The following is a 16432-nucleotide window of genomic DNA, read 5'->3' on the forward strand; positions in this document are numbered from 1 at the left end:
AGCAGCGTAGCTAACTACATCTACAGCAACAACCATCCCATTGGCTGCTACATGGCCTCCAGAGTGAAAAGCAGAATGCAAAACCTACCACAGTGGAGGAGAGCTCTTGTATGAAACCGCAAGACTCATAAGAAATAGGAACAGGAGTAGGCTGTTCGGCCCCTCAAACTACTCCAACATTCAATCCATTTTCATTCCTTTTCCCTGTAACCCTGGATTCCCCTGCTGGTCAAGAATCTATCTACCTCAGCTTTAAAGAGATGCAAGGACACTGCCAACACAGCTCTCTGGAGCAAGGAGTTCCAAAACTCACAACGCTCTGAAAGAAGAAATTCCTCATCATCTCAGTCTTAAATTAGCACCCCTCTATCTAAGGACTACACCCTCTGGTCCTAGATGCTTGCATGAGGAGGAACATCCTCTCAGCATTTACCCTGTCAAGCCCCTTAAGAATCCTATATGTTTCAATGAGACCACATCTTATTCTTTTAAACTCCAATGAGTGGAGTCCCAGCCTGTTTTAGTATCTGTACCAGGATCATCCTCATAAACCTTCTCTGACCTGCCCCAATGAAATACCTTTCCCTAAATAAGTGGACTGAAACAGCACTTAGCACTCCAGATGTGGTATCACGAGCACGTTGCACAGATTCCTCTTATATTTGAACTCGGATGAGTTAAAGGCCAACATTGCATCAGCCTTTGTAATTATCTGCTGCACTTGTGTGCTAGCTTTCTGTGGTTTATTTGTAAGCACTCCCAAGTCCCTTTGTGTTGCAGATGTCTGCAGCTTTTCTCTGTAAACTGTTTGCAACCCCTTCGCAACTTTCCTTTCCATGCATTTTAGTGTTGTCTGCAAATTTGGCTGCAGTACATTTACTTCCTTCCTCCAAGTCATTAATATATATTTTATACAGTTGCAGTCCCACCATTGGGATCCTTGTGGAACCACACTCATTACAGGTTGTCAAACTGAAAAAGAAACCTTTACCCTCACTCAGTGTTTCCAGCCTATGAGCCAATTGTCTGTCATACTAAAATACTCTCTCCAACACCATGGGCTGTTATGACATAACCTTTTGTGAGATATCTCATTGAACAAGGATCAAGATCTACATATTAACCTCTACAAATCCACATTGCTGCTTACATCTGATAATTTTCTAACTTCTTCCCTAGAATTTATCCACTTCTGCCTTAAAAATGTTCAAAGTATCTGCTTCCCCTGCTTTTTCAGGAAGATAGTTCTAAAGAATCATCATCTTCTGTGAAAAAAGTTTCAATTCACTTCTGTTTTAAAAGGATGATATTTTATTTTTAGTTCACATCTAAAGAGGTCTAATGGCCTGCTCAATGGTTGTTCTGTTGAGCAGCTAACTTCAGTTATTTTGCCTCTGTCTCACACTCTCATAAACGGTGATCAGCCATTTCTTTGAGGGATATCCCATTTCCCCTTGAATCTTTTATTTCTGAAACAGTAAATTGAGGGTTTAAATCCCACCATAGAGAGTTTATCAGAGGATCCAGGCTGACAATATCTTCAATGTTACTGAATGTTAATTATATTTTCCATTCCGCGTAGTAGGTGGTGCCAGGGATTCCTGTCACTGTGCACAAACTGAGGGAACACTGTAAAAGAATCTATTTTTCATATGCAGTTTGAACAAAGCCCACCTGTTTCTAAAATTGATGCAATAAATGCCATGGCACTGTTTGAAGTTATCCTTGATGTCCTAATCAATACTTATATTTTATCTAACAGCAACAAACAAACTATATGGTCATTATCTCATTGACGTCTATGGGAACTTAATATTTACAATTTGAATGATCATTCTCCTGCATAATAACTATGATTACGCTACAAAAGTATTTCATTCCTATCCTAGGGACAGGCAATGTGGTATCTAAGTGTAAAATATTTTGTTAAAATGTTGCTACTTCTCACTATCTCATAGTGTTTCGTACCTTTGTTAATATGTTCATGAAAAAAAAGATCCTTCCCCTTGTTCTTAACAAGCTTCAACCTACACATTTTTTCCAAGGCTTTGCTTAATCACAGACACTGATAATGCTAAAGTGTTCAGTTTGCTCTCTCCGCATGCCACACATACTTTGAAACACAACAGAATTACCTAGTAAACATAGGATACCATCAGATAGTATCGTGGAGCTGGAGGACGGCTCCTGTTCCTTCTGTCTCCATAGGAGTGAGTAATTTTACCTTTTGTTCATAGTCACGATTAGGCTGAAGGATGGCATTCTGTTCAATCTAAAGTCACTGCCAGGAGGCCAAAGTCAGTCATTGGGTCAGTTTTTAAAACTGACCCTCACTAACTGTGCTTCAGATGGTGGTCGTGTGGCATCTTATTGAACTGCTGGAGTCCATTTGCAGTAGGTACACCTACAGTACTGTTAAGAAGGCAGCTCTAGGTTACTGATGGAGAAACAGTGAAGAAACAGTGAAATTGTTCCAAGTCAGGATGGTGTGTAATTTCAAGAGGAACTTTCTGGAATGTTGTTCCCATGCATCCATTGTCTGTATTCTTCCAAGTGGCTGAGGTAAGGTATTTTAACAGAGCCTTGGTGAATTGCTGCAGTGCATCTTCTAGTTGCTACATTCTACTGCCACTATGCATTGATGGCGAAGGGAGTGCACCCATGTCAAATAAGCTTCTTTGTCCTGGATTGTATTAAGTATCTTGAGTATTGATGGAGCTGCTCTATTTCAGGCAGGTGGAGACTGTTCTATCAAAGCAGATAGAATTTGGGGACATCGTAAATTATGATATCGGAGTGGATGTAGATCATTTGGGTGCTCAAGTCTGTCCCACCTTTCATAAGATCATGGCTGATCTATTTGTGCTTGGAATTCCACATGTCCATCTACTTCTAAATACCCTTGATGCTACTGTCCAACAAGAAGCTATTTTCCTCTGTCTTAAAAATATTCAATGACCTGGTGCCACTGCCTTCTGAAGCAGACAACTCCAAAGTCATACAGACTTCAAAAAGAGAAAAAAATTCTCCACATTTTTGTCTTGAAAGGGAGACCCTTAATTTTAAAAGTATCCCATAATTCTGGACTCACACACAAGAGGAATTATCCTTCCCTGAAATATCTTATCAAAACTGTTCAAAATGTTATACACTTAACCTAGTCACCCTTCGTTCTTCTAAAGTCTAGTGGAAATTAACCCACTGTGTCCAATCTGTCCCCATAAGACAGGCCTGTCATTCCAGGTATCTGTCCAGTAAACCTCCTCTGAATCATCTCCAAGGCATTCACATTTTTCCCTAAAATAAAAAGGCCAAAATAGCGCATACTATTCAAATTGTGGTCTCACCTATGCGCTGTAGAACTTGAAGCATAACATCCTTATTTTTATGTTAAAGGGTAGCATCCCTTTAACCTTCTTGATTACAGAATCACAGAAGAATTACAATGCAAAGAAAGGCTATTCAATCCATCTTATCTGCACCAGCTCTCTGAATAAGCTGCATGATTTAGCACCATTTCCCTGTCTTTCCCCCAAATGTTTTACATTGTTTCTGTTTGAATAATCATCCAACACCAATGCCATGAATGACTAAACTGAATCTGCCTCTATCACACCTCCGAGCAGTGCATTCCACACCCAAACCACTCCTCGTGTGAAAAATTATTTTCTCATTTCCAAATTGCTTTTTTTTTGCAAATCACTTTAAGATCTGTGTCCTCTTGATCCTTTTACGAGGCAAAAATTTCTCTCTATCTACTGATTTAAACCCCTCATGACTTTCGAAACTTCTTTCAGAATTTTTACCCTTCTTCTCTCCAAGAACAGTCCCAACCTCTCCAAACTATCTTCAGAACTGAAGTTTCTCATCCCTGGGACAATTCTTATCGATTTCTTCTGACTGTCTCCAACGTGTTCATGTTTTTCCTGTAGTGGGGAGCAGAGAACTATGTATAATGTTCCAGCTAAGAATTCACTAGAGCATTACATAAGTTCAACTGTTCTTGCACTCCAGGTTCCTACAAATAAATCTCAGGTTACTGTATGCATTAGAGTCATAGCATCAAACAGCACAGAAACAGACTCTTCAACCCAACTCATCCATGCCAACCAGGTTTCCTAAACTGTACTAGTCCTATTTGCCTGCATTTCGCCCATATTCCTCCAAACCTATCCTATCCAAGTACTAACCAAAATGTTCTTTAAATGTTGTAATTGTACTCACTTCTATCACTTATACATTTCATTCCATACATGCACGACCCTCTGTATGAAAAGTTGCCCCTCAGGTCCCTTTTAAATCTTTCCCGCTCTTGCTTTGAACCTATGCCCTCTAGTTTTTATAGAATCATAGACTCACAGCGGGCATGGTGGCTCATTAGTTAGCATGGCTGCCTCATAGTGCCAAGGACCCAGATTCAATTCCACCCTCAGATGATTGTATGGATTTTGCACATTCTCTCTATTTCCTCCAGAGTACTCCAGTTTCCTCCCACAGTCCAAAGATGTGTAGGTTAGGTGGTTGGGCCATGCTAAATTGCCTGTAGTGTCCAGGGATGTGTAGGCTAGGTGGATTAGCCATGGGAAATGTAGGGGAGTGGTATGGATAGGAAGCTCTTTGGTGGGATTGGTTTGGGCTCAATGGGCCAAAGGCCTGGTTCCACACTATAGGGATTCTAGTTTTTGATTCCCCAGCCATGGGGAAAAGACCTTGGCTATTCACATCATCCATGCCCCTCATGATTTTAAAAACTTCTATAAGGTAACCCCTCAACTTCCTATGCTCCAGGGAAAATAGCACTAATCTATCTCTCCATATAATTCAAACGCTCCAGTCTTGGTAACATCCTTGAAAATCTTTTTGCACCCTTTCCATCTTTTCTATAGGAGGGCAACCAGAATTATACACAGTACTCCAAATGTGGCCTCACCAATGCCTTGTATAGCCATACGATGATGTTCCAACTCCTGTACTCAATGTTCTGACCGATAAAGGAAAGCATGCCAAATGTCTTTTTCACCATTCTGTCTACCTGTAATGTCATTTTCAAGGAACAATGGGCCTGCACCACAGGTTTCTCAGTTTAACAACACATTCCAGAGCCCTAACATTCGACTGTGTAAGTCCTACCCTCATCTGACTTAGCAAAATGCAACAACTCGCATTTATTAAATAAAACTCCATCTGCCATTTCTCAGCCCACTGGCTCAGTTGATCAAGATCCCATTGTACTCTTAGAAAACATCTTTCACTGTCCAATATATCATCAATTTTGGTGTCATCTGCAAACTTACGAACCATGCCTCTTTTATTCTCATGCAAATCATTTGTATAAGTGATGAAAAGTGGCTCCAGCCTCCCAGCAGCAATCCTTGCACCACACCACTGGTCACAGGCCTCCAGTCTGAAAAAGCAATCCTGTACCACCACCCTCTTTCTCCTACTATCAAACCAATTTTGTGCCTACTTGGCTAGCTCTCCCTGGACCCCATGTGATCTAACCTTACTAACCAGCCTACCATGTGGAACCTTGGCGAAGGCCTTACTAAAGTACATATAGACAACATCTACCACTCTGCATTCATTTATTTTCTTGGTCACTTCTTCAAAAACATCAATCAAGTTTGTGAAACACAAGTTCCCGCACACAAAGCCACACTGACAATCCCTAATCAGTCCTTGTTTTTCCAAATGCTTGTATATCCCGTCTCTCAGAATCCCCTCCAACAATTTACCTCCTCGTCGGGCTCACTCATCTGTCATTCCCTCGCTTTTCCTTGCAGCCATTTTTAAATAATGGCACAACATTAGCCATCTTCCAGTCTTCCGGCCCGTCACCCGTGGTTATCAATGATACAAATATCTCTGCTAGGGGCCCCATAATTTCTTCCCTAGCTTTTCACATTGCCTGGGGATACACTTCATCATGCTCTGGGGATTTATCTATCTTTATGCATTTTAAGACCTCCAGCACCTTTTCTTCTGTAATGTGGACTCTTTTCAAGGCATCACTATTTATTTCTCCAAGTTCCCTAGCTTCCATGTCTTTCTTCATAGTAAATACTGATTAAAGTTTTGGCAAAGATCTGTAGCTCGGGTTGCGGGTGAGGTTGTTGACTTGCTGACCAAGCTGGCTTGTTCTCATTCAGACTTTATGTCACCATGCTGGGTGACATCATCAGTGGAGCCTCCAATGAAACAATGTTATTCTACTCCGCTTGGAATTTCTACTGTCTGGTCCATTATGGTGAGTAGTGTCATTTCCGGTTTTGATCTGTATAGGTTTGTATATGGGGCTCAATTCTACATGTTTGTTGATTGCATAACGGGTGGAGAACCATGCCTCTAGGAATTCCCATGCGTGTCTATGTTTGGCCTGGGCTACAATGGTTACTTTGTCCCAGTTACACTGACAGCCTTCATTGTGGGATGACCCCAACATCCACAAACAAAGCTGCATTAGGACACTATTTAAACATGCCAGGACACACTGCAACACTCCAGAACTACGCAGGAAAGAGGAAGAGCACCCATACAAAATCCTCGCTATAAACGGATATCCCTGCAACTTCATCCACAGATGCCTACTAAACAGACGGTACGCCCTAAAACACTGGCCACACTGCCTTACATCAAGAATATATCAGAACTGACAACAAGACTCCTAAGACCACAAGGAATCATGGTGACACACAAGCCCACAGCCACTCTATGACAAACACTCACAAGGATTAAAGACCCCATTCCCACAGCATGCAGAACCAACATGGTTTACAAAACACCACGCAACAACTGCCACAAACATTACATCGGACAGACAGGAAGGAAACTAACCATCAGAATACATGAACATCATCTAGCAGCAAAACGGCATGACGAACTCTCCTTAATATCGGTACACTCAGACAATGAAGGCCATTAGTTTAACTGGGACAAGGTAACCATATTAGCCCAAGCCAATTCTGACATGACTCACCATAATGGGCCAGACAGTATAACTTCCAAGTGGGGTAGAATAACATCACTTCATCGGGGGCTCCACTAATGATGTCACCTAGCACGGTGACGAAATGTCTGAACGAGAACAGCCATCTTGGTCAGCAAGTCAACAACCTCAGTAAATATTGATGTAAAATATTCATTTAGGATCTCATCCATCTTCTGTGGTTCCATACATAAATGGCCTTGTTGATCTTTAGAGGGCCTATTTTCTAATAGTTACTCTTTTGCCCTTAATATACCTGTATAATCTCTTTGGATCATAGAGTCATAGAGTCATACAGCACAGAAATAGACCCTTTGGTCCAACACATCAGTGCTGACCAAGAATCCCAATCTGACCCTGATCCCATTTGCCAGCAATTAGCCCATAACCTCTAAACTGTTCCTGTTCATATATCTATCTAGATGCCTTTTAAATGTTGTAATTGTACCTGGCTCCACCACTTTCTCTGGCAGTTCGTTCCATACATGCACCACCCTCTGTGTGAAATAGTTATCCCGCATGTTCTTTCTAAATCTTTTCTACAACAGGGAGACCAGTATTCAAAAAGTGGTACGACCAATGTCCTGTTTGGCTGCAACATGACATCCCAACCTAATATTACGATCAATGAAGCCATCACCACCCTGTCTACCAACAACTGCACTTTCAAGGAACTATGCACCTGCATCCCTAGGTCTCTTTGTTCAATCACACTCTGCAGGGCCCTACCATTATGTTTACCTTACCAAAATGCAACACCTCAAATTTATCCAAATTACACTCCATCTCCCACTCCTCAGCCCATTGGCCCATCTGATTATTCTGAGATAACCTTCTTTGCTATCCACCATATCACCTATTTTGGTGTCATCTGCAAATTTACTAACCACTCCTCCTATGTTCACATCTAATTTATTTATATAAATGACAAAAAACAGTGAACCCAGCAGCAATCCTTGTGGCATACCACTAGTCACAGGCCTCCAGTCTGAAAAACAACCCTCCACTACAACCGTCTGTCTCCTATTTTCAAGCCAATTCTAAATCCAATTGGCTAGTTCCCCATGGATCCCATGTGATCTCACCTTACTAACTAGGCTACCATGCAGAACCTTGTTGAATGATTTGTTGAACTCCATATAGACAATGTCTACTACTCTGCATTCAATAATTTTTTTTGTCACCTCTTCAAAAAGCTCAATCAAGCTAGTGAGACACAACTTCCCATGCATAGAGCCATGTTGACCATCCCTAATCAGTCCTTGCCCTCTGAATGCACGTAAATCCTCAGAATCCCTCCAACAACTTTTCCCCACCACTGATGTAAGGCTTACGAGTCTATAGTTGTCCAGCTTTTCTTTATAGCCTTTCTTAAATAATATCATGACATTAGTCAACCTCCAGTCTTCCAGCACATCATCTGTGGCTATCAATGTCACATGTATCTTAGCAGGGACTCAGTAATTTCTTCCATAGCTTCGCACAATGTCCTGGGAAACACTTGATCAGATCCTGGGTATTTATCTACCTTTTTGCGTTTTGAGACCTACAGCACCTTTTCTCCTATAATATGGACAATTTTCAAGATATTGCTATTTATTTCCCCAAGTTCCCTAGTTTCCATGTCCTTCTCCACAGTAAACACTGATGCGAAATATTTGATTAGTGTCTCACTCTTCTCCTGTGGTTCCACAGATAGACACCACATTGATCTTTAAGGGGCCCTATTCTCTCCCTAGTTACTCTTTTCCCATTAATGTATTTATAGAATCTCTTTGGATTTTCCTTAACTCTATTTGCCAAGCTAGCTCATGTCCCTTTTATGCCCTCCAATTTCCCCTTTGAGTATATTTCTATACTCCTTGAGGGACTCAATTGATCCCAGCTGTCTATACCTGACATATGCCTCCCTCTTTTAATGAACCAGAGCCTCAGTATTTCTAGTTATCCAGTGTTCCCTACTCTTGCCAGCCTTACCTTTCATACTAACAGGAATATGCTGCCCTTGAACTCTCATTACCTTGCTTTTGAAAGCCTACCACTTGCCAGATGTCCCTTTATCTGTGAACAGCCTCCCCAATGAACTTTGAAAGTTCCTATCCAATACCATCAAAATTGGCCTTGCTCCAATTTAGAACCTTAACTTGTGGACCAGGCTTATCCTTTTCCATAACTATTTTAAAACTAATAAAATTATTGTCACCAGTCCAAAAGTGTTCCCCCACTAACACTTCAATCATTCACCCTGCCTTTTATTTTAAAAGATGTGGTTGAGTTTTGCCCCTTCTCTAGTAGGGCTATCTATATACTTATTGAGAAAGTTTTCTCAAACATACTTAAATTCCTCCCCATGCAAGCCCTTAACATTCTGGCAGTCCCAGTCTCTGACTGGAAAGTTAAAGCCCCTTGTTGGAATTGCTTTAGGCCTGGCCTTTATAGTATATTATACATACTGCACATCCACCTGTCAAAAACTGTGTGCAAATATACCCAGGTTACACTGCTCCTTTAGAATTATACCTCAGATTTCATATTACAAAAACGCATCACCTCATATTTCTCCACATTGGACTTCACCTGCCACCTATCTACCAGCTCCACCGTCTACACCCTTTTGCAGTTCTACACTATGCTCTGAACAGTTTACACTGCTTCAAATTTTCTTATTGTCTGCAAACTTTGAAACTGTCTCCTGCACACCAAAACCTAGATCATTAACTTATATAAGGAAAGCAGGAAATACCAAACCCTGAGGAACTCCTCTACAAACCTTCCTCCAGCCTGAAATATATTCATTGACCATTAGTCTTGGTTTCCCATCACTCAGCCAATGTTGAATCCATCTTGCTATTTTTCCTTTTATTTCATGAGCTGTAACTTTTCACTAAAGTCTGCATGTGACACCATATCAAATGCCTTTTGGAAATCCATGCACTCCACATCGACAACATTATCTATATCAAGGCTTCTGTTATTTTTTTCAAAAAACTCCAGAAAAATAGTCAAATTTGATTTCCCCTTTAGAAATTCATACTGGCATTTCCTAACCCACCCACCTTTTTTCCTATGACTACAAATTCTAAACTCAATAATTGTTTCTCAAAGCTTCCCGACCACTGAAATTAAATTGACTGGTCTGTAATTGCTGAGCTTTACCTTACAACCTTTTGTTGAACAAGGGCATGATCTCTGCAATTGTCCAGTGTTCTGGCACTTCCCACAGTATAGGGAGGATTGAAAGAATGTGGCTAGTGCCCTCAATTTCCACTTTCACTTCCTTCATTGTCCTTGGACACATCACATTTGGTCCTGGTGCCTTGTTAAGCTTAAAGTATATCCAACACTTCTTTCATATCAATTTTGAACCGTTCTAGTGACAAGTATTTTATCCTCTGAGGAGTCAGGGTAATTTCCACCCTGACTGACTTAGAGTCCCCCTTTGCCAAGCTAAGCATGTCTTGCCTTTCCCTTTCAGAATGTACCACACCCTTCAAACACATGCAATGTATATACCACATAAGCTGCAGGCACATGTATCACCTCTGACATTGATGTGATACTGTGCCATTCAGCAACATATACACATCACTTCACTTTGACTCTTCAGTGTTTACTACAGCCACAAAGAGCCAGCCTTTCCTTCTGGGCCAAAATGCCACTTGAGAAGCAAAATCTGCAGACCGATCCTGCCTGTTAAAGTGCCATCCTAGAAGTTGATATTGCTGGCTAATCTCACCCATTAAGGTGCCACTCCGAGACAGAGAGAGAGACATTGCCTCACTGTGCCCATTAATGTGTCAGTTGAGAAACTGACACTGCTGCATTATGATGTGTGCTAAAGTGGTACCTGACAAATTGACACTGGTGTGTTGTCCTGTTGCCTAGTTACCCAGATACCCAATTGGGTGAACCGATGGCCACAAATTAATCAACATGGAGCCACCTATTGCAGTTGTAATGGTTCCAGTAAAAGCATAGAGAAACAACATTGCGCAGATTTCAGTAGAGGCAGCAAAGGCTGTGTACTTTCGTGGACTGGAGGAAGAGAACCAAAGTCACCTTGGTTTCTGCAGTCAACTTTCTAAAGTGTCAAGTTGATTGGGCAAAAGTTGATATGAAGAGGAAATTAATTCTGGTGAAGAATCAATAACATATGTATATCGGCTTCTCATTACCTAATGGCAAGAAAGTAGAGGGAATTTAATTGTGAAAGTACATCTCAATGTAGAGATCTGAATTTTGGACTCCTGCCCAACAATTGCAATGATTCTTGCTGCCCCAGGGTATGGAAAACTGCACTCCTCACACTTTCCTAGTCACATACTCAGACTGCTGCCATTGTTTTCAAGTGTAAATGATTTTGCACATTCTCAATCTAATAATGTTTGTTAATCTCTACCAATAAAACCACACAGATTTGTTGTCAGGCATAATTCAAATCAAGCCATGTAACCACTTTCATTTACCCTCAATTTACAGTTATAATCCTAAATAAATAATCTTAAAATCCTCATAAATATAACACAATATTTTCCTTCTTTCTGATTAAAATTTGAAGTGATAACTAAATGCTTTTGGAAGATAATAGGAATCAAATTACCATCTTAAAAAAAACTGTAATATGATTCTTAAGTCTTGACAAACATTTAACTCTGTGCATACATTTTATATCCAATAAAATAGTTATGTTTTTTAACGAAGACCTACATATTCACAGTGAGCATTCTGTCACAACAATAAAAGAAGCTTAGTTTGTGCAATTATTTCGTTCACATTAAAAGAAATAAGAAATGTTATAACAAAATTTGGAGAGCAGGACAGCCATATGGCACTTAACCTAATCAAATTTTATTATCCGAAGATAATTGTTTGTGTAAACTAATTGTCTTCCTTCAGAAGTTTAGAGGACTTTTTTAAGAAAATGAAAAAAGTGGGCGGGAGAACATTAATCACACATATGCAAATACAGACAAATATCCTGTTCAATCACACTCGTAAGCTTTTACTTGTTATGCACATTGCTTGTTTCACATCAGACATACAAGGAGATACTTTTCACGCGTAAGAAAGCGTAGAATAAAATAAGACTTGCTGGTTGAGTTGATGGACTAATGGAAAGCGTTCTCTTTTAACTGTGAGTGGTTTCTATTATACTTCCTTTTGTTGCTGCCTGAAGTATTTGATGCATTTGAATTTTTTTGTTGTCACTCTAAATGCAGCTGGAGTGTAATGTTTTGGCAGACATAGAAAACCTGTTTTGATTACTTAATCATGAACTACTGAGAAAAAATGTTTTTCTTAGCTTTTACATCTAAATGTATCTGTGACAGAAGAATGATTATGGTCAACAGTGACAGGACTAGAACAGTGAAATTAATTGAGGACAACAGTGCCTTATGTGTTGAAACAGATATGGAATTACTGATACTTTTGTTTGATCAGATTTATTAAATTTCAATGTGTTGTGCAACATGCTTTGGTGATTGGTATGGTTATATCTTTTGGATTAAATAAAAGCTGGCATCTTAAAAGTATTAAGTTAGAATGTGCCCTGGAATTCTGGTATTTTTGCCCCTTTTAATACTTGATACAGTACATTTGTCATATTTACACTGGCCACGTATCACCACTGTATTTTGTGTGCTTTCAAAGTTCTTTACAAATCATTATTATTTTCATGTATAACTTTATACAATATATTATGTAAAGGATAATTGTCAGCATTGGATTCTAATTTTAAAGTCTGCAGTGACACATAATTACATAAAATTATATAGAAATTGCATATCAGATTAAGAATAAAAACAGACAGTTTGATCCACGCAGTTTGTAATGGTGTTTATCCAACACAAGGGCAATCATTTTAATCTCATATGCCAGTCTGGTGCTTGTGTTCCTTTATTCTCCTTTCCTTCAATCATTGATTTAAGCTATCCTTAAGTGTTGACGTGGTCCTTGCTTCGACTGTGGTCGTAAGCAAACCATTAATTTTGTCAAATAGAGCCCAAAACTGCATTCTGCAAAACATACATCGATTTAGAAATATGCCCTGCACCTTTATAAAGTGTATTCCTCTGGCTGCATGTACCAGGAGACTAGGTCCAGTCAGTTCAGAAAAGCTTCCAAAGACAACAGTGCATATTCTACTTCCCTTTCCACATGCAGCATTTAGCCTGTAATTTTGATCTTTTTATTAATTTTCCAACAAGCATAGTTGGAATGTCATGGAACCTCATTTTGAATGAAAGTTGAATGTCAGTTAGAAAATATAAATGAATACCATCAATCACCAACATATTTTTAAACACAATCAAAATGTTATTAATGATTTGATCAGCAGACTCTAGGTATATTTATGTCTGCGAGATATTTTCTAAAAATGTAAACACAGGACAGCCTTTACAAACAATCATAAACCTACTTGTAAGAAGACTGATAGATAAATGTCAATTGTTAATGTTCCCTATTTTGTTATTGAAAACCAAGCATATGTTAAAAATATTTAATCATACTATTTGTGTAAATAACTTTCTAAAGTGGTGGGGTCTATATAGATAACAATAGATAGATGACTACATTTCAGCCCAACTGGCATTATTAAAATACCATTTGAGTAATGTAACTGGTCAGCAAAGAATAATGTTAATTCTGATGTTGGACTGATACCTTGAAGGCTTTGTTTGATCAACTTGGTGAAAAGGGGAGAAATTTGAAAGACTCTTATCCGCTTGTGCTTCTTAACTTCATTTCTATCAGGAGATTAAAGGAATACTTTTCCGTGGCTGTGCTGTTGATCAGAACTTTGCTAGAAACCAATCCTTATTCCAGTTCTCTGTTCAAATTTTTGATGCCAGTGGGGCTCAATGCCAGTAATAGAGGCTTACAGAATTACTCTGTGCCAGGTAAAGTTAAAGATAGCATAAATCGCATATAGTCTGTTGAAAATAATAGCTTTGTGAGGCCCATGCCTATACTTGTTAATGTTCCCATGTATTCTCTCTCTCCCCTCATACTTAGCTCTCTTCCCCTCGCACACCCAGCACTCTTTTCAAGTAAACGCTGCCATTTCTTGTTTGAATTAGTCTTCAGTGCTGTTGAAAATCCATGAAGTCACTTTCACATGTTGATTACTCAAGTTATCAAAATGCATTTTAAAATATATGATATATTTCCAAAACATTTAATTATTGTGACATGATAGAAGATATTTAGTTATGTTCTTTGCTTACTGGTTCCCAGGGAGGGAGTGCTTCAAAAGTAAAAGCATAAAATTACAAATCTGTTTTGGAATTGTTATTTTAATCTACCCTTTTCTTTAGAGAAATATACAGGACATTTGGATCACTTTGCTTACGCCTCTTGTTGAAGTGACCTATCTGATGAAATATCATGGAATGATCAGATAATTCCATCTAATTCCACTCCAAATGGCTTATTCAATAAATATGCACACATTATCAACTATCCCAGTGGATCTCTTACACGTGTTCTACTCAGTTACAACAGAAGCATAATCAGGTCTGCTAGGAGAGCTTGGAGCTATACAGTTAACAATAACAAAAAGGTTCTTCAAACAATAGTGTTTTCTTTGCTACATCTATTATTTAAATTAGTCATGCACTTGCATATTGATCTTTTGTGGTTCCTTAGAAACTCTATTTGTGATTAATTAGTGTATTGATGTTGTTGTTATCACTCAAAGAGGCAGACCGTTGCTGTAAAACATTCTGTATCTGAATTATTTCAAAAACTTCCACAACAAAGAGTATAAGGTGACTTTTATCGTGATGCCAAAACAAACAGGTTGCCGCAGTGAAGGTGCAGCCAAACTACCTCTAATTACACTTTGGATTTCTACACTGGTTAAGCAAAATTTCACAGCTAAACATTGTCAAAAATTGAGTGTTTTCCTTGCAGTAAACAGTTATGCCAAAAAGGAAGCTTGTAGGATATTCATGAAAACTCAAATGTTCCGCGTTTTCATTAACAGCACTTAACTTGCTTTTGCCATGTCCAGAATTCATTTATCATTACTCATGGCAGTCAGACCATCTGGGTCTCATTTGGTTTGGCTCTATTCCCAGCATTTTTAGCTGAGCTGTTAACTTAACAATCTGAATTTGACTCTAACAAGAGGAAACTAAACCTTTCATAATAGACCCCTTTAAGTTGCAGAGTTAAGATTTATTAATTAGTTTGATAATACTAACTATTTTTATTTATACAGCTCTGAATGGTCTAGGATGTATTTCTATCATTATCAGTTTCAGTACAAACTTTAAAAATGTGACATAGGACTCGTTTCATGTATCGTATCCCGAGGGCAATGGCAGTTACTGTGGATATTCCTTTGAATCAAACTTTCCAGTGCTTGAGCACATTCCAGGTTGATACCACAGGATGGTAGCAAAGCAGGGATTATTGTTGGAGGGAACATCTTTTTTTAAGTTAAAATGTTAAATCAAAGGCCCGTATATATAGGCAGTGGGATATTAACGATCCAACAGACTTAATATTCATTACTTAAACAAAAGAGATATTAGACATTATCTTGGGATTTTACTGGGTGTAAAGTGCTGTTGCCTTCGCTTCCACAATAACAGTGTTACTTCAAGATTAATCCATTGGCTTCCATAAGTCATGTGATTATTTCAAATAGGTAATATTAATACAATTTTACTATCAACTGTCATCATCTCTAGTCTATCCTGCAAAACAACCCATACTACACGTATATTTTTTCAGCAATGGATTAATTTCCAAATGCCAGGACCAGACAACACTGCAGTTGAACATCAGAGATAGTAAGAACTGCCGATGCTGGAGTCAGAGATAACACAGCATGGAGCTGGAGGAACACAACAGGCCAGGCAGCATCAGAGGAGCAGGAAAGTTGACGTTTTGTGTCGGGACCTTTCTTCAGAAATAGCATTGAACATTATATTTTTACTTTACTTCATCAGAGGAACCGTTGGAGGAAAATGCTTTATCAGCTGTAATAGGAGGACTTGTGCCAGTGGACTGAAGCCAGGGACTTCTAGTTGTGGGCCTATATACAGGAAATGGACTACATTGGTTCATGAAGGCAGTTCACGGCCACCTTGTCATGTGTATCTCGAGATGGGTGTATCTAGAGATGGTGAAGTCAGGGATACCCACATCATGAATGAACTAAAAAACAATTTGTGGTGAGGAGCCCTTTACATAAAAAAAAACAAATATAATGAAGAACTCATGATTAGGGCCTAGATGATTTTATCTATGCAGTTGATGATATTGTCAAATAAGAGATCTAAATTTAATATTTTAGCCCTATTTTACAGTTGTAAAATGGATACAACAATCTCAAAGTTAGCAAGACAGCAACACATACCAAACTGCATTGTCATTTGCACCACCATTAAATTGGTCAGACCTATTTCTAGGTGACCTTGACTGTCTAAAGTT

General features: G+C 39.0%; 1 protein-coding gene across 1 annotated transcript in view; it reads left to right on the forward strand.

The window, feature by feature from the left end:
- The first annotated feature begins 12017 nt into the window (after positions 1–12017).
- stard13b (StAR-related lipid transfer (START) domain containing 13b) overlaps positions 12018–16432 on the forward strand; it is a 450686-nt gene continuing 446271 nt past the window's right edge. Inside the window, exon 1 of the mRNA XM_048598023.1 lies at positions 12018–12119. The gene's annotated coding sequence lies outside the window, so the exon portion shown is untranslated. The remainder of the gene's footprint in view (positions 12120–16432) is intronic.

This window comes from Rhincodon typus, chromosome 6 (genome assembly GCF_021869965.1).
Source record: "Rhincodon typus isolate 14 chromosome 6, sRhiTyp1.1, whole genome shotgun sequence".
NCBI lineage: Eukaryota > Metazoa > Chordata > Chondrichthyes > Orectolobiformes > Rhincodontidae > Rhincodon > Rhincodon typus.